The sequence below is a fragment of the Coregonus clupeaformis genome, chromosome 16 (assembly GCF_020615455.1).
Source record: "Coregonus clupeaformis isolate EN_2021a chromosome 16, ASM2061545v1, whole genome shotgun sequence".
In the NCBI taxonomy this organism is placed as follows: Eukaryota; Metazoa; Chordata; class Actinopteri; order Salmoniformes; family Salmonidae; genus Coregonus; species Coregonus clupeaformis.
Genome location: NC_059207.1, coordinates 38,844,080 through 38,868,470, shown reverse-complemented (window position 1 = coordinate 38,868,470; position 24,391 = coordinate 38,844,080). Strand labels below are relative to the sequence as shown.

The 24,391-nt window shown below is 43.5% G+C and overlaps 1 pseudogene; it reads right to left on the bottom strand.

The window, feature by feature from the left end:
* Positions 1 to 1,014: 1,014 nt before the first annotated feature.
* LOC123492707 overlaps positions 1,015 to 24,391 on the bottom strand; it is a 43,131-nt pseudogene continuing 19,754 nt past the window's right edge.

The window sequence follows — 24,391 nt, the reverse complement described above, 5'->3', positions numbered from 1 at the left end:
GCAGTCATATAAAACTAAAGATTAAAACCAACCACACACAAACCCAAGAATTATACAAAATCGTACTAAAAATACAAAATCCGGGACAGGTTCTGTACTGAAGTTTAGGCTATTTCAGAAATGTGTCTGCCTCATCCACACACATATACAGTACTGACCATTCACCAATATTAGTGCAAAAATAGACAAAAACATCAGATCAGGTGCTTGCTGAGTAAAATGACTATCTTGCTGGGCACACTGGGAAAGAGTGCCTTCTTGAAGAGTTGACACTCCTTACACAAGATTAAGATCTCTGCAAAACAGTAATGACATTCCTAACAGTTTATGAATAAGTCAATCATAAATGTCTTTGTGTTTGTGCTACAGTGGCTTGTCAAAAACGTACATTGCTAAAAGCAGTGAAAAAGACTGTCATTATTAAAAAAAAAAATAAACTGCTATAAATCCGCAATACTTTCTTACACAACTTTCCAACTCCAACTGTTGAAAATGATGCAGATGTTTGCCTCTAGCTTCAATATAACACCAGCTGGTACCAAAGATACTTTTGAATTCCTTCCTTATTGAGCGCCACCTGCTCTACATCAAACGTTACTTTCAAACATATATTACTCTCAAACAACTATTTAAAGTGAAATCAACTCATTTGAGAAGAAAATAATTACTCTATCCAGTGAGGCCTGATAAATCCAGTAGATTAACCGTAGCATACTACTGGCCTGGCAGAACATACTGTAGCCTGACACACAACCACAACACACACTGCTCTCAGAGTGGAGTCAGACAGAACCACCCCCACTCCTCTTCTTCTCCCTTATGTTTGGTGCTAGTCTGTGGGTTGAGAGCAGCTATATCGTCACTGAGCATCTTCTGTTCAAAGTGCTTTTGTGTGTCAACACTCCGAGGAGTGCCATCTTCACTGAGTACAGGGACACCAGAGGGTCTGGAGGTGCTCTAACCAAGCTCGGAGGCTTCAGCTAATATTGTAGCTATAGTCCAAAAGCCTCAAGCTCAATCACACTGTGCAGTCTGAAGAGCAGAGAGGAGGCATCTCTCAATACACTGTTTGCCTGAGACCAACACAATGGGAGAAACACAGAGAGAGAAAGAGTAATTAATACTTTATATCTTCAAAGAGATGTGTGTGCACGTGTGTCCGTGCATGTGTATCTATCTATAAGCTACTTACATTTACTTATGTTGTCGATGTCTGCCTGCTCTGTGATGGTAAGGGTCAGGCCCTCCATGAGCAGAAGGGCTTTGTGGTATCTCTGGATGGGCGCCTGGCCACGGTGAAACATCTCATCTAGCGCTGCTGACTGCACCTGGACACCAGAAACACAAACACTCAGCTATTAACATTGCTCTTTCAATATTATAACCCCATCATAAATACTGCAGTAAAAGTAATATAGTACAATTATATTTACTGTATCTACTATCCATCATATATCCTACACTATGTCCAATGATTCTACTACATAAAACTGAAGACCACTATTAGAAAGACTGAGAGCATATAAAGGACAAGACAGGGACTTACTGTACTGTCCAGTGAGAGAGAGGAGGCCTTACCATGGTCACGGTGTGACTGTAGATGAGTTTCTCTGCATTGATGTTGTTGATGTGGTCCATCAGTCTCTGCTTGTTGAGGAGGAAGCTCTGCAGGCGGGCGTTGAGGGACCGACAGGACATCACACTGCTCTTATACAGCTCATTCAGCTTCTTCACCACTACATACAGGATACATTACTTTAATTCAATACACTTTATAAAGCATATATAACATGATCATTAACAGGACTATTTGTTTTGCACGTATCAGTTAGAAGAGAAAAATGTGGTCCCATGTCTCACCCTGCTTGACTGTAGATGAGGGAAAGAGTCTGGCTTCTCTGATGTCCTCCATAGCAGTGTGTAATGCAGACTAAATAAATTCTGCAGCCTTCATGTACAGTACCAACTGCTCTGCATAGCTGCGATACACACATCGAAAATACCAATGTTAACAAACACAAACAAATATCTTGAAGTACTAAAAATACATCATAATGCTGTGATTTTTAAATATAGGTCTTAAGTGCTGTATAAGTTAACAGGCCTGAGCAGCAACTTAAAGCTTAGGGAATCAATAACAGAGAGATGCATCCCCTCACCTCCACTCCCAGCTTAGAAGACTGATCTGATCAGCCACCAGGCTTTGCTGCAGGAAGGACACATCAGGAGTGTCCTCACTGGTCTCACTCTCAAGTCCAGTACCTTTAGAACTGGCTATCTCCATGACACAGTGGACCAAGGCCAGCAGGTTCCTCAGGCCAGCCTTATGCCACTGCTGTGATGGAGAGACAGAAAGGTTAGCAGAAAGGATAGCATTGTGTCAACAGTTTAGTTTCTGGCAATGTGCAAACTCTGTATGTGTCCAAAATCTATTAACAATAACTCAGTGATGAATACATTGATGTACAGAGACCTAATATAATATGAAGGAGTGTTTATGTGCTTACCCCACCCCCATCAGTGTCTCCTCTGGGAGCTCTGAAGGGTCAAAAGCTACGGCCCTGTCTGGGCTAGCTGCCATGGGGTTGGTTAAGTGCTGGTAGTTAGGTACATCTTTATGGGTTCCTCTGCTGAATGACCAGGATGGGCTGATATTGCTGGGCAATCCCACTCCTAGGAGGAAAGATCGAATAATCAAATAAGAAAAAGTTGTTTAATAGCATTGAAAAGCATTTCTCCCTCACTGCACATCCCACTGCATTACAAGAAAGGCATTTCACTATACTTGTGCACGTGACAATAAAACTTGAAACATAGATCATGATACCATACTGAAAAGATTAACGTCTTATCAGACTCACTGATCTAGTATGAGAACCAAATAAGAAACCCTTCTAGTCATCCTACAGTAGTTTTAGAGCCCTATGTACCTGAGAATTCCCTAGTGGTATTTGGTGGGGTCCCAGTGTTTCCTCTGGATGTAGATCCCACAGTGAAGACGACCGAGGTTGGACTGCTTGAGGCTGAGGCTCCTGCAACCCTCAGAGCACCACTAGGGGTAGCTGTAGGAACACATCAGGGGCAAATGGTGTCAACTAGCTGAACTGGCCATGGACGTCGACCATGAACCTCCAATGCAAATGTATGGTTATACACCCAATGACTTGCAGTCAGGAACTATTTCAAAACATTGACTTTTCTTGTCAAGCCTCACCCAGGTTATAGATACAACTTGTCAAGATAGATTAAGACCTTACCTAATCCATGAAAAGAGTTGGCAGTAGCACAATTACATAAAGTCTAACCCCAAGACCAATAACAGGCTTACACAATTAGAAACAAACAATACATTTTTCCAATGATCAAAATCCAATCCCCTTGGCTTGCTCATAGTGCCCTGGTACCTGTGGTGTCCATGGACCTCTCAGTGTAAAGGCTCTCGTTACTTCCTCCATCAAGCAGCTGAGCTCCAAAAGCAGCCTTCAGCAGCATGTCAGACAGACAACCTGTACTCAGAGACCTGGTGATAGAACACACACACACACACACACACCACACACACCACACACACCACACACACACCCTCAGAGGAGCTCAGCGGACATGTTTAATTATTAATCAGTCATACCTAAAGATAGAGCCTACTATAACATTTATGGGTATGGATATTAGATGACCAGTATCTGCAGAGCTGGTTCCCACCTTTTGAAGGGGCCCTTCCTCGTCCCTGTGGCCCTGCTGATGTGGCTCAATACTGTCCTACTGTACCTTGTGGAGAGGGCTGGTAGGGTCTGGCCCCTCCAGCTGACAGCCTGCGGTGGCTGAGCGCTGCCCCCTCTGTGCCTGATGGGAGAGGGGAGGCTCTAGTCTTCCTACTCCCTGGGGAACCCCTACTACTACTATCAACACAGCACGGGGTGGCCCTGAAACATATTAACAACATCAATGTCCAGAATATATACAACCCCACAGTAGAAGTGACCCACTGAGAGAGAGAAAGAGACAGAGAGAGAGGGAGAGAGGAGAGAGAAGGACAGAGAAAAGATGGAGAGAGATGTACCTGGTTGAGCCATGCAGGCCAGCAGGGTGTATTTTTTGCTCCATGCGCTGGTAGTTGTGGATCTGTGTTGGGACAGGAATGGGCACAGACTGGCTGTAGTTACTCCCACTGAACTATGCAGGCCTGCTGCACAGACAGAGAGGAAAGGGTACACCTCAGTGATTCTATTAGGGTTTGAACATAGTGGGGGTTGAAGGGGAAACAAGCACAGTACATGCCTGTAAAAACACCACTTGTTGCCTCATAAATTGTTATTTCTATTAGATCAGGACTGGTCCCTCTTCCTTTTTCCAATGATGTTTGTAGTATGACAATCATGAAAGGATGTTGTAATTTGATACCCATCAGTTACACAGAGTGGGTGTTTTATACTAAAGGCTGGTCAGATTAAAGGAGGGTGAGCTGGACAAATGCTTTGAAACTTCTAATAGCCCAGGTTTAATCCCCATCTATCCCCCTCAGACAGCCCTGCTCTTACCTTAAGGGGGCAGAGGGGTGGAGAGGAGGGTGGTGTCCTGCCTGGACTCCCAAGACCCCAGCAGAGAGCTCCTGTATCATCAAGACAAAGGAACAGGACAGAGTCAGTGAGTGTTACCTACCGTCTATCTACCTGCTGTCATAAGGGCCTCTCATAACCATCTCCACTGTACAGGTTTCTACAGTAGGACTATACATTTCCTTGTATTAAATACAACAGAGTCATACAGTACATGGCCAAAAGTATGCTCGTCGAACATCTCATTCCAAAATCATGGGCATTAATATGGAGTTGGTCCCCCCTTTGCTGCTATAACAGCCTCCACTCTTCTGGGAAGGCTTTCCACTAGATGTTGGAACATTGCTGCGGGGACTTCCATTCAGCCACAAGAGCATTAGTGAGGTCGGACACTGATGTTGGGCGATTAGGCCTGGCTCGCAGTCGGCGTTCCAATTTATCCCAAAGGTGTTCGATGGGGTTGAGGTCAGGGCTCTGTGCAGGCCAGTCAAGTTCTTCCACACCGATCTCGACAGACCATTTCTGTATGGACATCGCTTTGTGCACGGGGGCATTGTCATGCTGAAACAAGAAAGGGCCTTCCCCAAACTGTTGCCACAAAGTTGGAAGCACAGAATCGTCTTGAATGTCATTGTACGCTGTAGTGTTAAGATTTCCCTTCACTGGAACTAAGGGTCCTAGCTCCAGACCATTATTCCTCCTCCACCAAATTTTACAGTTGGCACTATGCATACGGGCAGGTAGCGTTCTCCTGGCATCCGCCAAACCCAGATATGTCCGTCGGACTGCCAGTTCGTGAAACGTGATTCATTACTCCAGAGAACGCGCTTCAACTGCTCCAGAGTTCAATGGTGGCAAGCTTTATACCACTCCAGCCGACGCTTGGTATTGTGTATGGTGATCCTAAGCTTTTGTGCGGCTGCTCGGCCATGGAAGCTCCTGACAAACAGTTATTGTGCTGACGTTGCTTCCAGAGGCAGTTTGGAACTCAGTAGTTAGTGTTGCAACTGAGGACAGACGATTTTTACGCACTACGCGCTTCAGCACTCAGCGGTCCCGTTCTGTTAGCTTGTGTGGCCTACCACTTCGCGGCTGAGCTGTTGTTGCTCCTAGACGTTTCCACTTCACAATAACAGCACTTACAGTTTACCGGGGCAGCTCTAGCAGGGCAGAAATTTGACAAACTGACTTGCTGGAAAGGTGGCATCCTATGACGGTGCCACGTTGAAAGTCACTGAGCTCTTCTACTCCCAATGTTTGTCTATGGAGATTGTATGGCTGTGTGCTCGATTGTATACACCTGTCAGCAATGGGTGTGGCTGAAATACACTGCTCAAAAAAATAAAGGGAACACTTAAACAACACAATGTAACTCCAAGTTAATCACACTTCTGTGAAATCAAACTGTCCACTTAGGAAGCAACACTGATTGACAATAAATGTCACATGCTGTTGTGCAAATGGAATAGACAACAGGTGGAAATTATAGGCAATTAGCAAGACACCCCCAATAAAGGACTGGTGTTGCAGGTGGTGACCACAGACCACTTCTCAGTTCCTATGCTTCCTGGCTGATGTTTTGGTCACTTTTGAATGCTGGCGGTGCTTTCACTCTAGTGGTAGCATGAGACGGAGTCTACAACCCACACAAGTGGCTCAGGTAGTGCAGCTCATCCAGGATGGCACATCAATGCGAGCTGTGGCAAGAAGGTTTGCTGTGTCTGTCAGCGTAGTGTCCAGAGCATGGAGGCGCTACCAGGAGACAGGCCAGTACATCAGGAGACGTGGAGGAGGCCGTAGGAGGGCAACAACCCAGCAGCAGGACTGCTACCTCCGCCTTTGTGCAAGGAGGAGCAGGAGGAGCACTGCCAGATCCCTGCAAAATGACCTTCAGCAGGCCACAAATGTGCATGTGTCTGCTCAAACGGTCAGAAACAGACTCCATGAGGGTGGTATGAGGGCCCGACGTCCACAGGTGGGGGTTGTGCTTACAGCCCAACACCGTGCAGGACGTTTGGCATTTGCCAGAGAACACCAAGATTGGCAAATTCGCCACTGGCGCCCTGTGCTCTTCACAGATGAAAGCAGGTTCACACTGAGCACATGTGACAGACGTGACAGAGTCTGGAGACGCTGTGGAGAACGTTCTGCTGCCTGCAACATCCTCCAGCATGACCGGTTTGGCGGTGGGTCAGTCATGGTGTGGGGTGGCATTTCTTTGGGGGGCTGCACAGCCCTCCATGTGCTCGCCAGAGGTAGCCTGACTGCCATTAGGTACCGAGATGAGATCCTCAGACCCCTTGTGAGACCATATGCTGGTGCGGTTGGCCCTGGGTTCCTCCTAATGCAAGACAATGCTAGACCTCATGTGGCTGGAGTGTGTCAGCAGTTCCTGCAAGAGGAAGGCATTGATGCTATGGACTGGCCCGCCCGTTCCCCAGACCTGAATCCAATTGAGCGCATCTGCACCATCCGCCACCTCATCAGGAGCATGCCCAGGCGTTGTAGGGAGGTCATACAGGCACGTGGAGGCCACACACACTACTGAGCCTCATTTTGACTTGTTTTAAGGACATTACATCAAAGTTGGATCAGCCTGTAGTGTGGTTTTCCACTTAAATTTTGAGGGTGACTCCAAATCCAGACCTCCATGGGTTGATAAATTTGATTTCCATTGATCATTTTTGTGTGATTTTGTTGTCAGCACATTCAACTATGTAAAGAAAAAAGTATTTAATAAGATTATTTCATTCATTCAGATCTAGGATGTGTTATTTTAGTGTTCCCTTTATTTTTTTGAGCAGTGTATTTTGTTATTTTATTTACTTACTTGAAAGGTTCACCCACTGCCTCTGTTTTTTGGGTCCTTACAAAAACTAAATAATGATCTTTTTGGTGGCAGCAAAGCGCAGCCATGTGGACAAATGGAGACAAGGAAAAAAGTGTGTTTGTCACCAGAGCGGTTTAGAACGTGTTGTGATGTTTGATTTTGCCAGCATAATCCACTTTCAATTTCATAAATATAAATTGCAGACTGTCGGCCACACTTGAAAAACAGCCTAGAGCCTACTACAGTGAGATGCAACCAGGCACAGCTGTCTTGACAAATAAATAGGCCTATAGGCCCGTTTCAAACATGAGCTCATGAGTTCAAGCAACACGTTGTGATATGGCACAATTCACTTCTGTGAATCAAATTCGCCCCACGTAAGCAATGCCAGCCTACCATAAACACGTTTCCAATAGGTACAGTTCAATTTACAACCACGAAAACCAATATGCTACCAAGAAAACCATAATAGAATGTATCTACTTCTATGATGAAACATACCGATATGTAGCAATTCCCAGGGGCTTCATTTGGGTCCTTGCATTGGAATTATATTTGGGTCCTTGCATTGGTATATCACGCTATACCACAATAAACATAAGTTCAAATGCTTTTGACCAAGAAGTGACAGGTTGGCGCAAAATCTATGCTGCGCTCTACCAGCAGCATGGACAGCACCCTACACAGTAAAGCAAGATTTTGCTATATTGTATCTTACCTTTTCAGAAAATACACATTTACGTGTCCTTAAAAACAGCTGATAACTAATTACACAAAAACACTTCCTTGTGCAAAACTTTATAGCCTATTTTTTTTTTTTTTTTACTTTCCTAAAACTATAATTGTCCACCTCACAGTTCAGCTGTCGGAGATTTGAGCACTAAATCCATCAGGGCATTGCACGCATAGGTTTAGGCATCCACTGTATTATATTAGAGAGAGACGCCGGCGACATTAATTTCTTCATAGACTACTGCGTCTGCTATACAGATATAGGCGTACAGAAGGAGGCTAATACGTTAATTTTCAATATGATAAAAAAAAATAAGATAAGCGTTATATTGTTAGATTATAGGAGTTGCTCTGCTCGGCCTAAAACATTAATCCACTGTAGTGTATGGAAATTATGACTGTTTTAAATGTTTTTCATGAAGAAATGGAATGTTGGTTATGTTAGTATCAAAAGGAAATGTTTAGTATAATGTAACATATAATAGACAGGAAGTGTATTGTAAACTGGCCAGAAGAGGGAGCCCATCTTGTTGCATTGGTTATAAATAGGGGTACACGAAGAAGATAGGACAGAGCAGCCATTAGAATTGGAGGACACTGCTCTCCAGACCCTGCAAGTCTGTTACTCATGCTGAAGCTTGTGGTCTGAATAAACCTTATGATCAATGTTCAGTATGAGCAGACTCCTTTTGTTGACAGCAATGATGACCACCATTCATCATATACTACATAATGGCGAGCTTGCCAGGAGGGATGATGCAATCCTTCTTTGCTGCATTTGGAGTCGCCAAGCTAACTCAAGCTAACTTCGGTCTGGAGTCATGACCCGACCAAACACAGCTAAGTTGTTGGTTTTGTTACTGCTTGTGTACACTGGAGGAATGTACCCTTATGACTGTGCCTTAGGTGGTGTTTTTGCTGATGACTGGGGTCTGGCTAATCATTATACAAATTTTTAAAATTGTTTATAGAGATGTGTTGCTTGAATAGTAAGTCAAGAACAGTCGGGGCCAAGATATGTATACAATTTTAGAGCATTGCAGGTTTAGATAAGCCCTCGTGACGAGGCGACCACAGGGTGGGCCAAAATCCTGGACATGCGTTATGAGTGTTCAGGTTCAGTCTGGGACTGGGGGTTGGTGGGACATTTCTTGGGGATGGCTTACTCAACTTCTGTTCGACGGGATAGTTGCATTGGGGGGGATCGCTCACTGAAATAGCCATACCCACGGCAGAATAAATTTAGGGAAAACGAAACAGTAATCAATTAAAGACGCAATGCTGGGTTTGTTACATGTTGTAGACTGCAGTTAGCTAAAGGCTAATGCTAAAGGCTAATTGCTAAATGCTAATTGTGTTGCGTGCTACATGATAACTTTAACCTTGGAGGTCCACTGCGATGGATTCAAGCCTCTTAAACTTGTTTGTATGTGGTGGAGCTGAAAGTTCTACGCAAATGTGAGCTCTGTTATGTGTAATTGTGTGAGTATAACGTATAAAATAGTGACGCTGTAGCGTAATGCTATCGGTCTATTGTGTGGGAAGCATGGGCTTAAGGGGATGTGCGCATGCGTGTGATTTTACGGGGCTAAAACTACAACATGTGTTTATGTGCTAAGCCTACAAAGCACGGCATTATGGGTAAGGGTCATAGGTCCCATGTGGGGGGTCGCAAGGGACAATGGTCACAGAATAGAGAGATTTTGGGGGAAAATCTCTTAGGTGTTAAACGGCTGTTGTTCGAACGGGAAACTATTTGGCGATATGTAGTAAAGTTATAAATCAAATATATGTTGACGGAGTATAATTAATTAAATTAAAAGACGATTAAAATTAAATGAAATGTTTTGGAGCGATTTATGTAATAAATGTATGGGCATGCATTTAATTTTGTGACACTACACTACAGAATGGGGGAGTTGGAGTTTATGGCACGAGATTAGGGAACGTTTTGTTTTACGGCAGTAGACGGCACCACGATGGGATGCTGAAACTCAAGCATGAGGTTAAAATGATATTTGCGCATGCGTGGATTTCTGTAAAACAACACATTGGTTAAACTGCAGGGGGAGACAGAGGAACACAGACGACGGAACAAATACGCATAAAGAGATTTTAACACGAATCTTATAAGTTTAAACGGCGGTGGGTTAAGATGAAACTTGTTTTGGGACCTATTGAATTTATAAATTAAATATATGATAATGGATTATAATGGATTGAATTAAATAATTAAATAACGGATTAAAATAATGTTTTTGAGCGATCTATTTAGTTCTGAGTTTAGTCTTAGAGTGAATAATGTAGAACGAATGAATATTGAATGGTTGGAAATACTCAGTGATGGCATTAAATTCTAAAATGTGATTCTGTGTCTCTGTTTTTTCCTGTCATATGAGTGGAGCGATACGATACGACAGGAGAGAGGAGGGGTTAACGTGTGACTGACGTGCGTCACGTGACAAGGTGTGACGAGGCAGAGTCAGACGAGAGGATCAGATCAGGCTAGTGCACAAAATCATCCTAACAAGATTTGTGATGTTATGACAATTTTACATCGGCTTGGCAAATACTATTTCATTAAAAGTTGTATTTTGGTGGCTCTGTGTATCACTGGGGTTTAATTACAGATGTGTTGGGAATCCAGGATGGATTGAGGATTCTTCTGTAAATTTATGATAATTAGAGCTAATAGAGCAAGGGGTTATGGGAATTGGAGTATTGAAGGGTTGTAAGGTTAGAAGGCTTTGTTTATGGGTATTTTAGTCTGAAGTTTACTAACTTCATTTACTTGCATTTGATGGGTTGTGGTAAGATAGCCAACACTAATTGATATTGGTGACATGGAAATTGGGTTTAATTATTCAGGATTTATTTGGAGTTGTTAGGGTTATATTAATAATTTAAGGGGGTAAGCCTTAGGATATACAGTCTAGAATAATATAGTTCACAATAAAGGAATTTAAAAGGGTTGATATAGGGGAAAATTGACTAAAATAGTAATTATTTAACTAAGGTAGTGTTAGGAGAGACTAATGGCAGAAGTTAGTACACCTTTATAGACCGAGGCGTATCAGGCCTGGAGGAAGAGACGACTTTGGGAGAGGTAAGGGAGCTAGAGGAACAGCTCGAGACGCTGAAGATACAGAAGAGACAAGGAGAAACCTCGCGGAGAACATTTTTAATCCCAAGAATTGGAGGAGAAGAAGAATACATTGAGGCAAAGATGCTGAAGAAAAGTAAGAAGATGATGGAAGATGATATTTGGAGGACAGAACTTAAAATATAAGCTTTTGAAGAATACTGATATGTCAACAACAAAGAACAGGACGAAGAAACTCTGAGAAGTCAATCATACAACTGGTGGAGAAGAGAAGCTTGTGTGATGAAGAATCAGGGTGAACCAAATCAACAATCACTGTTACAGCTTCAACTGAACAATATCAAAGGCAACTATACCAGCCAAGGGGGGACCAGATGTTCCATATCGACCGCCAGTTTCTGGACAGACACAGAATTGGAGAGGGAGAAGAACAAAGAAGAAGGAGGAATATTTCAGCTACACTTTCAGCAACTTTCAGAAGACTGGTATAATTATGGACAGATTGGGTACTTTACCTGTTCATGCAACAAGTTAGGAGGAAGAACAGAGAACATTTTTAAGGAAGATACAGGGGCAATTCAAGATCACCTGTTAGTGTCTAGAGGAGATCCGGAAGGGGGGTGCATTGCTGAGAGCATCGATTAGAGAAGAGAAAATAGCTAACAGTTGAAACAACCGACCATTAGAAGTGATAGTGAATAGGGGAAAAACTTATTTGTGTTCAGCCTAAAGAGGTTAAACATCTCACTACTTGATAACTAATTAGGATAGGGATTTGAGGTAGTAAAACAGTTACTTACTCTTAAGGTACTAATATTAGAAGATGCTGTTATGGCAGTGTTGGGAAGAGATGCATGGTTTGAATTGAATTGTACAATAAAATGTACACTAGACGACTGTCTATTAGACGATCTGTCTGGGAAAATAAAGTTAAAAGGGGGTGACTATTATTCTGGGTTACATTCTTACACTAAGGGATTTCAGGCTAGGCTAAAAGGTGTTTAGACGTTTGCCAAGTCTGTGTGTAATGAGTCAGAAGCAGGTGGGGAATTCCCAATCACGTATTCTAAAAATTGGTGGGGAAGGAATTTTGTCAATAAATCAGTGGGAAAAGGTTTTAAATGTTATGAGAGAAAAGATTAGATTAAAATAAGTTAGGAGAACTAGGGGTGAAGGAACTCTGAGACAGTGAGCTAAGTTCAAAGTTAGTAGTAAGAGAGAGAGAGAGAACAGTAATGAATGACACTTTAGAATAGGAAGATCAAGGTAATTGTGGGTACTTTTTGTTATAATCAAAAGGTTTAAAGTTTAGAGGTAGAACTGAAAGGGGGAAAAAGTGACACTAGTGGTGATGGATGGAAGTACAAGTAAAGAGTTCAGAGCTTTGGGATGAGGTAGTAACAATAATGACATCACCACGTGAGTCTATTAAAACAACAGTGAGAAGTAATTTAACTCTTTCAACATTGATAGGTATTAAAGTCATAAATATATTGCATTTGATTATAAGGGAACCAATACAGCACCAATTATAGGGGGAAAATACTGTTATTAGGGTTAGGAGAATAATAATTATAATATGCCATTTAGGATGATGATGTTTCTTTCACAGAGAGAGAGAGAGAGATAATTAGGGAGAATATGTGTACTTATCTAGTGAAAGCATTAAAATTTGTTTTGGTTAAGAATTATTGGTTAAAGGGCTATGTAATTTGTAAGGTGACGCTTATAATGGAAGATTTGAAGTCTGTAGAAGTTTCCACAGTCACAGAGGGAGTTAAGGATAAGTTTATTACAGTAGTCACTCCAACAGTGAATAATACACATGGGATATGGGTAGCTTTTCCACTAGAAGGAATTAAGGGTTTTAATTCATCAACTAAATCAACAACGTTAATGGTAACTTTGGGAAGGGATTAATGATACGATGGTAATAGCAAATGTAGGAAGGATGACAACAACTGTTCTGAAAGTAGAGGTAGCAAGAGGGACTCAGGAGGTTATGGTACGAATGGGGTTAAAATAAGAGAACAGATAGAAACAATATAGATTAATCTGAAATGGAGAATATAGATTCATCATGGAAGCTGCAGGATGGGGTCTTTTGATTTTGATGACAGAGGGGGGGGTATCTGATCAGTGCTGCTCGTTCCTCTGTTGTGAAAATTAGAGATAGATTAACTCATTCTGTAAGAATCAGTGAGGAATCTTGAGGGTTGATGTCTGTTGGGGATGCCAGCCCAAGACGTGTTAGACGGTCGCGCGGCCTCTGTCAGGTATGGGTTAGAGTTATGCTTTGTCATGACTGTGGTATCGGCAACAGTCATTGACCGATAAAATAATGTCGTTGTCAGAACAGTGGTTTAAGCCTAGGGTTTAAGTGTTCTTGGGTAAATGGATTACCCTATGGGAATTGTTAGATGGAAAGTAAAGTCAGGTAACAGTGGAAACCTGAAGTATTCAGGTGAACCAGTGAAGATAAAAGTTGTTGTTGTTCTAATAAAACATATGAGGTAAGGGGTATGTTTATGGGAATATCAGAGTGTGATGAGTATAGGATAACCTTGGATAAGTAATGACAAATAATAGGTTACTTTTTATATATCAGGTAGTAAGAAGAGCAGGACTTTGATGGTTAAAAGATTAGCTTTTGACTGACAATGTGACTATGGGAATTTTAGAGATATTTGGTGGGTTTGTGATGATAGAGTATATTCTTACCCTATGGGGGATAGGATGTTGTTACAGGTCAACGTTTAAGCTTCCATATGAGGTTTTTACCATTAAAAGAGGAGTGGTACCAACACAGAAATCTGAAGCTAGGGTTGAAAATGGGGTGAAAAGAGACATGGCTACATGTCATAGTCTTCAAGCCTATCATTGAAGGGTAAGTCTAAGGGGAGAAGGGGGGACTTCATTCATGGTATGGTGTAACATTTGGGAAGATAATATTGATAAATATTAGTTATACTTTGAGTCCAGATAGTTCAGATAATATCACTGGGGTTATAGATGCATTATAAGGGATGTGTTTGGGAGATCTGAGAGGATGCAAGATCAATTAGGCCAGTAGGGGCAGTGATGGGTCAGATTTTAGTTTCAGCTTTGATAACACTGTGATGTTTGTAATTTGTTACTGACCTTGGAGAGAGCTATGAGATTGAGATAGGTTGGAGAGTGATGCCTGGAGACAACACTCAGATGCCGGTGTTGACTGTTCCTGATCTGGATAAAGATGGACAAGTGGAACTGATGGATAAATATCATTTTGGATTATTTGATGATTTTTCAAATAGTTTTTTCAATATTAGTATGATTTTTAGTATGATTTATGAATCAAAGGGGGGAATGGATAATGTGATTCATGCATCATTTATGTATCATTTTTTAAATTCTTAGGTGAAATTGAGGTTTAATTTGAAAGTGGTTGTTTTGCAAAGGATACTGTTTGGTCGTTTATTTTCTTGTCATTCCAGAAGCATTTGGGAGAACATGTGGAGATTGGAATACTCAAACAAAGACAATATGAAGGGACAATATGACTGGAGGAGATGAAACAAGGAGGATGTGGCTGATTCCATCATTAACAAGTCCATTGGAAGTCGAGACTACGGAGGAGATGAAGTGTAGTGGACTACATTCCAGTGTCTGCAATGAAATATAGACATATTTGATGTGTAATACATAATTGTGTCATATTCTTAGGTATTGATTTTAGTAGAATGATGTTTGATGTTATTGAATGCAGATGAGGATCTTAGATGCTTTTGTTTATTTCGATGGGGTTAGGGAAAGGACGTTTAGGCAGGGAGAGAGTCCCTTTCAAGTTCTATGGGTTGACCAGCTTGAGAGTGGATGTTTCTGGATAGGATTTTGTTTGCAGGGGAAACATGTGTATTTAATGGCATCATAGTTTCAAATGTCTTTACATGATTTGTGAGTTTATCTGGAGTACCGCGGTGGTTGCCTGGGGCAGAGGGACCGTGAGAGAATTTTACTGTCTTGATTGATGGATGGATGGATTTGGAACAAAGGTTGCCGGACAGGTTTTTCGCTCTCACACTCCATAAAGATTTATTCATAATTCATAGTAATGTGTTCACACTTCATAAAGATTTATTCATAATTCATAGTAATGTGTTAACATTTCATCAACAGTTATTCATATTTCATAAGAAAGGTATTTACACTCTAGAGGAGAATGTTTTTGGGTTTAAGGTTAAGAATATTCAATAAGATAAATTGTTACTGGTCATAATTATATTCTGTTTGTTTTCGAGACTTAGTTTAGTCTCGAAGGGGGGAAATGTAGTGTATGGAAATTATGACTGTTTTAAATGTTTTTCATGAAGAAATGGAATGTTGGTTATGTTAGTATCAAAAGGCAATGTTTAGTATAATGTAACATATAATAGACAGGAAGTGTATTGTAAACTGGCCAGAAGAGGGAGCCCATCTTGTTGCATTGGTTATAAATAGGGGTACACGAAGAAGATAGGACAGAGCAGCCATTAGAATTGGAGGACACTGCTCTCCAGACCCTGCAAGTCTGTTACTCATGCTGAAGCTTGTGGTCTGAATAAACCTTATGATCAATGTTCAGTATGAGCAGACTCCTTTTGTTGACAGCAATGATGACCACCATTCATCATATACTACACCACACCTCAAGTTCAACTACTGGAGTCATTTAGAGCGCCTTCATACCATAGGCCTGTAGTATAATTGTTACAAATGAGACTCTCGCTGTTCCTCCTGCTCACCACCAGAGGGAACCCTCTCCTGAGTATTAAACCCCTGAACTTCATTTCCCACATACCTGGCTCTGATTACCGTTGCACCTGACTCCCATCAGTAGACTATTTAGGTGCTCTCTAACTCTCTCTCTTTGCGAAGTCTTGTTAGCCCTGGTGATCATTTCTGAGCGTTTTCGCCTGTGTCTGTCTACCCGTGGATTTACTCTGGACTGTTTTTCCCTCCTTGATTCTTTGCTGTCTGCCTTGGACTATATTCTTTACTGGACTGATTTTGGTAAGCTTGCTGCCTGCCCTGACCTTATGCCTGTACCTGGATTACGAGTTGCCTTATCCCTACTGTTGTGTCTGCTGGCGATTGACCCTGTTTGTACGACCAAGATTGTAATAAAACTGCAAATGGATCCTCACTCTCCTGGAGCGTCATTACAGAAGACTTCGCCAACACACGATCCAGCAGCTCTGGTTCAGATGTCCACGGAGATCTCCACTCAAGCTAACCAACTCGCCATTCATCAACAGCAGCTAACCCATTTAACTACAGTAACAGAGGAACTCGTCAGGACGCTACAGAGGTTGCCGGTGTCGCTAACGAACCCAGCCCCTCCTCAACCGAACGCGAGTGTGGGCGCTTCTCCACCACCGTCACTCACAGTTAACCCACGTCTGGCTCTCCCTGATAAATTCGACGGCAACCCAACTAAAAGTAAGGGATTTCTACTGCAATGTTCATTATTCATTGATCAACAACCAGCGATGTATGTCACCGATGCCAGCAAGATTTCCTTGGTATGCTCACTCCTCACTGACAAGGCGTTAGAGTGGGTGACGGCGGTTTGGAGAGAGGATGGCACTGCTTTCCCATCGTTTGGTACCTTTCTTCAACGCTTCCGGGAAATATTTGAACACCCGGAGGGAGGTAAGAGAGCTGATGACCGACTACTTGCGTTGAGCCAGGGCAGGAATACCGCAGCAGAATATGCTTTGACATTTCGCACTCTAGCAGCTCAAACCGACTGGGTGGAGAGCACACTTAAACTGCTCTTTCGCAAGGGACTCAGCTTGGAGTTGCAATCCGAACTGGCCTGCCGAGATGAAGGGAGATCGCTGAATCAATTCATCGAACTAACCATTCAGATTGACAATCTGATTCGTTCACGTCGTCCACTCAGAACGGTACCCACCAGCACACAATACCCGGTCACTCTGTCTCAAACTGAACCCATGCAGCTCGGATATACTCACCTGACTCCGGAAGAACGAGAACGCCGCATACGTCAACATCTCTGCCTCTATTGTGGTCAACCGGGCCATCTGAGGGCGTTTTGCCCCACAAGACCACCTCCTCGTAATCCCTCTTCGGTGAGTCCTTGTGTTCAAGCACATCACTCCAGTTCTTGCATCAAAGTACCTATAGTATTATCTCTAGAGGGCAATCATATATCCACATCAGCTCTATTAGACTCAGGAGCAGCCGGGAACTTTATGTCTCACGAGTTTGCCCAACAACAACAACTCCCATTAATCTCCTGTAACTCTCAATTGGCAGTGGAGGCGCTAGATGGACGGCCTCTCGGCGATGGGAGGGTCCTGCACACCACCGTGGACCTTCAACTACAGACCGGTACCCTTCACACTGAGGTAATTCGTTTCTACGTCATCTCATCACCTCATAACCCGGTTATTCTTGGACTCCCCTGGCTACGTCAACATAATCCCCTCATCTCATGGAGGGAGGGTCGTATCATCGAATGGGACCCGTCATGTCACTCCAACTGCTTAACTGGCAGCCCTTCACTCTCCATTCAGACCGTCACGCTAAAGGACGAGCCGGTCCTTTTCCCACTCTTCCCATTGAATACTCTGACCTCATCGAAGCTTTTAGCAAGACCAAGGCGATGGAACTCCCTCCCCACCGATCAAGCGACTGTTCCATCGAACTATTACCAGGCACAACACCACCTAAGGGCCGAATCTTCCCTCTATCACAACCCGAATCAGAAGCCATGAACAACTACATCGAGGAGGAACTTTCGAAGGGGTTCATTAGAACGTCGACATCACCTGCAGCCTCTGGCTTCTTCTTTGTTAAAAAAAAGACGGTGGCCTACGCCCTTGTATCGACTACCGGGGTCTCAACGACATCACCGTCAAGTTTCGATATCCCTTTACCGCTGGTACCAGCTGCCCTAGAACAACTCCGCAAAGCCAAGTACTTCTCCAAACTGGACCTCCGCAGCGCCTACAATCTCATTCGCATCCGGGACGGTGATGAATGGAAGACAGCCTTCTCTACCAGCACTGGGCACTATGAGTATTTGGTTATGCCTTTCGGGCTGTCCAATAGTCCGTCCGTATTTCAGTCGTTTATCAATGACGTCTTTCGGGACATGCTTAATCGTTGGGTAATTGTTTACATCGATGACATTCTCGTCTATTCCAACACCTATGAGGAACACGTGCAACACGTGAGAACAGTATTACAACGACTCATTGATCACCATTTATACGCCAAAGCAGAGAAGTGCGAATTTCACCAGACTTCCACGTCTTTCTTGGGCTACATCATTAACCAGGAAGGAGTCGCCATGGACGAGAAGAAGGTCAAGGCCGTTCTAGACTGGCCACTGCCAGTAACCTTAAAGGAGTTACAACGCTTCTTGGGATTTGCTAACTTCTACCGACGCTTCATCAGGAATTTCAGCTCGGTAGCCTCTCCCTTAACCTCTATGACTAAGAGAAATGCACCACACCTCACCTGGTCAACTACAGCACAGGAGGCTTTCGCAGAACTCAAGTCACGTTTCACATCTGCCCCCATCCTCCACCACCCTAATCCTGAAATCCCGTTTACAGTTGAGGTGGACGCTTCTAATACGGGCATTGGAGCCATCCTCTCACAGCGGCACGGATCCCCACTCAAGCTCTATCCGTGCGCCTATTACTCCCGCAAACTTAGTCCAGCCGAACAGAACTACGACGTCGGTAACCGAGAACTGTTGGCCATGAAAGCAGCTATGGAGGAGTGGCGTCATTGGCTGGAGGGGAGCTAAACACCCGTTTGTGATTCTAACTGACCACAAGAATCTGGAATACTTGCGATCTGCCAAGAGACTGAATCCCAGACAAGCGAGGTGGGCTCTCTTCTTTACACGATTTGACTTCACCGTTACCTATCGTCCCGGTTCAAAGAACACCAAAGCAGACGCATTGTCACGCCAACACGACGGTGTAGTTCCCACTGAATCCAAGGAAACCCTGCTTCCTGAGTCATTAATCGTGGCCCCTATTCAGTGGGACATCATGACAGAGCTCACCCAGGCCAATTCACAAAAGACCCCTCCTCCCGAATGCCCCCTAACAAAACTTTTGTACCTCAAGATCTCTGTCAGAAAGTGCTACAGCAAGTTCACTCCGTACTCAGCTCCGGTCATCCTGGAATCGCTGCCACTGTTCACCTGCTTCAGAACAGCTTTTGGTGGCCAACCTTGCGGGCAGACACAATAAAATTCATTAACGAATGCACCACCTGTAACACAAGCAAACATCTTAGACAACTACCATCGGGCCTACTGCAACCACTGCCAGTTCCCCACCGACCATGGTCCCATCTTGCCATAGACTTTATTACCGATCTTCCCAAGTCCAATGGGAACACCACAATACTCACTGTCATAGATCGCTTCTCCAAGGCCTGCCGGTTGATTCCACTTCCCAAACTGCCTACTGCATTGGAAACAGCCGAACTTATGTGCAACCTTGTGTTTCGCTTCTATGGCCTGCCTGAGGACATCGTGTCGGACCGGGGGCCCCCAATTCACATCCAGAGTATGGTCAGCATTCTTCCAACAACTCAACATCAACATTAGCCTCACGTCAGGATATCACCCACAATCTAATGGTCAGACAGAACGCCTCAATCAGGAAGTCACCCGGTTTCTCAGAGCCTACTGTCATCAGAACCAAGCAGACTGGAGTCGATTCCTCATGTGGGCGGAGTATGCACAGAACTCACTCCAGAAACCCTCCACCGGTCTAACTCCATTCCAATGTGTAATGGGCTTCCAACCTCCCCTATTTCCATGGTCAGGGGAACCCACCGAGGTACCCTCTGTCAACGACTGGCTCCAGAGAAGCGAGGACATCTGGAGTCAGGCTCACACCCACCTGCTACGTGCTGTCAGGAGACAGAAGTTGCAGGCCAATCGTCACCGTCGCCCCAATCCCGAATATACTCCAGGTCAATGGGTCTGGCTATCCACTCGAGACCTACGCCTCAGACTTCCTTGCAAGAAACTCAGTCCCAGGTATGTAGGTCCCTTCCAAATTGTTAAACAGATTACACCAGTTTCCTTCCGTTTGGCATTACCCTCTAATTATCGTATCTCTCCCACTTTTCATGTATCGCTTCTCAAACCCGCTGGTGGTCCGAGAGCGGAGGAGGAGGAGCAGACCAGTGATCAGGGCCCCCCACCCATCTTGGTGGACGGCGAGGAGGCATATCAGGTTCGAGATCTACTCGATTCCAGACGCCGGGGCAGGCTCCTCCAATATCTGGTGGATTGGGAGGGGTACGGACCGGAAGAGCGATCCTGGGTTAATACAGAGGACATACTCGACCCCGCACTCATGACTGAGTTCCATAGGACGCACCCGGAGAAACCGGCCCCCCGACCTCGAGGAAGACCCCGGCGTCGTTCGCCTTTTCGCGTCAGGAGCCGCTCGCAGGGGGGGGGCTCTGTTACAAATGAGACTCTCGCTGTTCCTCCTGCTCACCACCAGAGGGAACCCTCTCCTGAGTATTAAACCCCTGAACTTCATTTCCCACATACCTGGCTCTGATTACCGTTGCACCTGACTCCCATCAGTAGACTATTTAGGTGCTCTCTAACTCTCTCTCTTTGCGAAGTCTTGTTAGCCCTGGTGATCATTTCTGAGCGTTTTCGCCTGTGTCTGTCTACCCGTGGATTTACTCTGGACTGTTTTTCCCTCCTTGATTCTTTGCTGTCTGCCTTGGACTATATTCTTTACTGGACTGATTTTGGTAAGCTTGCTGCCTGCCCTGACCTTATGCCTGTACCTGGATTACGAGTTGCCTTATCCCTACTGTTGTGTCTGCTGGCGATTGACCCTGTTTGTACGACCAAGATTGTAATAAAACTGCAAATGGATCCTCACTCTCCTGGAGCGTCATTACAATAATAGGTTAATAGCCACACCACACCAAATATTCAAAAAAAATTCTAAACATTATTAGGGTAATATCAAAAGTAAGTCAAGCCATTTCTTTATAGGGAAAATACGAGCAGGATATTATATTGCAGCACACATTACAGATGGAACTTAATTTTGCCAATGAAAATGACTCAACAGAATTAAACAAAACACTTGCGAACTGGTTTAAACCTTCACAAAAGTTTTGAACAGGCTATATTACAGCAATTACCAAGAAAGGCTAGTGCCTACCGTACCCAACAAATGACAGCAATAGGCTAATTATATTTATTTGACAACAGGCCTACTTATGACCAATCTTAAACTACATTTCGGAGCACACAATTAAAAAGACAGATCGAACTTAATTTAACAAACATGTCTCAACAGAATGAAACAACAGATTTAGCATATTTAAAGAACTGGTTTGGATTAATAAAGAGGCCTACAATAACAACAATATACAATAATGATACAACTAATGATTATAAATAAAAAATAGCATACAATAGAAAAAATGAGTAGGCCTATCATCTTATAAAGTCATTCACAGTGCTTTATTAAACAGTGTAATAGACTACTGAGATGGTATTGAAGAAATAAATGATTTCATAATCTTGTGATGTTGTGATTCAAAATATTTTAATGTGCAACCTAATCCAGTGATTGTCATGCATTTTGGCTAGACAATTATGCTATTACTGTTATATTGTACTGTTAAAATAGGGCTCCAGAATTTCCAGATTTGTAAAATGTTACACAATCAACATGGTTTTGGCCTCCTAAAAATTAAGACTATTTTTGTGAGGTGAATGAATGTGCAGCCCGCACCGATGCAACCAATACATTTTTTTACTCCCACAGCCAGGTGTCAAAGGGTTGCAAAATGTGACTAAATGATCAGTCTGGAGCCCTGCCTTGTAGACTTTTCACTGGAGGCATACTCTCTAACTTTCATTTTACTTCAATGAAAAAGGCCTCCATCTTAGCAATCAACAGTAGTCTAGGCCAAGGCTCCTCTCTTGGTTTCGCTCTCTCCTCAGCAGCAGGGCAACACTGTGTCCCAGTGGCTTTCCATAGCCCCCTTACACACACAGCGCTCTGTCCGATGTGCTGACACAGCGCAGCAGAGCTACAGAGAATTAGCGTCAACATGTCACTCTTTTAGCTATTTTTATATAGGGACCTAAAACTGAGATGGCACAAGTTTCAACTGAGGGGGCTAAGCCCCCTTTTGCCCCCTCGTGGAGCCGGGTACATGTTCCTTTGTGTCAATATGCATGTGGGTCAATTAACTATATACCAGTGCAGGGAAGGGGAGGACCATCCTCCTCAGTGAATTTTTTATATATATTATTTTATAGTGAAACATTAAAAGTTTACATTTTTAGATAAAGCTATACTAAATATATTCAAATAATTGATTAAAACACTGTTTTGCAATGAAGGTCTACAGTAGCCTCTGCAGCACTCTGTAGGGTTGCACTATGGTGTATACAGAGGACAGCTAGCATCACATCTACTCCTGCTCCAGCGCTGGACATCGCTTGTTTACTAACCACCAGTCCTAGCAACCCATCATTATGCACACCTGGCAACCCATCATGAGGCACACCTGGATTCCATCACTACCCTGATTACACCCCTTTATCTAGCACTACCAAGCATCACTCTTCAGGCAGTATTGGTTCTGTGTTCATGTCCAGATGCTTCTCTTGTTCTTTATTATTATTAAACTCACCACCTGCTTCCTGACTCCCAGCGTCATCGTTACAGCTAGCTTCTGTCCTCCTCTGGGTACATTGACTGCAATACAAAACCTAGGAGGGTCATGGTTCTCACCCCCTACCATAGACTTACTTAGTAATTATGACAACTTCCGGATGACTTCCTCTAACCTATCAGAGCTTTTGCAGCATGAACTGACATGTTGTCCACCCAATCAAAGGATCAGAGAATGAATATAGTACTGAAAGCATAAGCTACAGCTAGCTAGCAATGCAGTGCATAAAATGTGGTGAGTAGTTGACTCAAAGAGAGAGAAAGACAATACTTGAACAGTTTTGAACAAATTAATTTCTTCCAAAATCAAGGAGAAGCGAGAGGGAGAGCAGGCTATATTTCATAGTATATATATTTTTCACTTACTTAGCTAGTGTCAAATGCAGCTAGTTAGTTTAGCATACTCAAACACCCGGCACAGAGAGGGATGCTATGTTAGCTAGCTGGCTATGGCTATCCAACACTGGAACTCTTTCAAGTCAAGGTAAGCTTTTGGTTTTATTAATTTATTGCCACCGGAGCCCGCTGGTATAACTGCTAAACTGATTGATGCTGACTACACTTTACTGCATGCACTGAAGTCCACAAGCAAAGGGAAAAGGTGAGAGGAGGAGAGCGCGTAGATTGATGCGAGAAGGAATTATATATACAGTCATGGTCAAATGTTGAGAATGACACAAGTATTGGTCTTCACAAAGTTTGCTGCTTCAGTGTTTTTAGATATTTTTGTCAGATGTTACTATGGTATACTGAAGTATAATTACAAGCATTCCATAAGTGTCAAAGGCTTTTTATTGACAATTACATTAAGTTTATGCGAAGAGTCAATATTTGCAGTGTTGACCCTTCTTTTTCAAGACCTCTGCAATCCACCCTGGCATGCTGTCAATTAACTTCTGGGCCACATCCTGACTGATGGCAGCCCATTCTTGCATAATCAATGCTTGGAGTTTGTCAGAATTTTTGGGGTTTTGTTTGTCCACCCGCCTCTTGAGGATTGACCACAAGTTCTCAATGGGATTAAGGTCTGGGGAGTTTCCTGGCCATGGACCCAAAATGTCGATGTTTTGTTCCCCTAGCCACTTAGTTATCACTTTTGCCTTATGGCAAGGTGCTCCATCATGCTGGAAAAGGCATTGTTCGTCATGCCAACAGGATGCTTTACTGTTGGCATGACACAGGACTGATGGTAGCGCTCACCTTGTCTTCTCCGGACAAGCTTTTTTCCGGATACCCCAAACAATCGGAAAGGGGATTCATTAGAGAAAATGTCTTTACCCTAGCCCTCAGCAGTCCAATCCCTGTACCTTTTGCAGAATATCAGTCTGTCCCTGATGGTTTTTCCTGGAGATAAGTGGCTTCCTCGCTGCCCTTCTTGACACCAGGCCATCCTCCAAAAGTATTTGCCTCACTGTGCGTG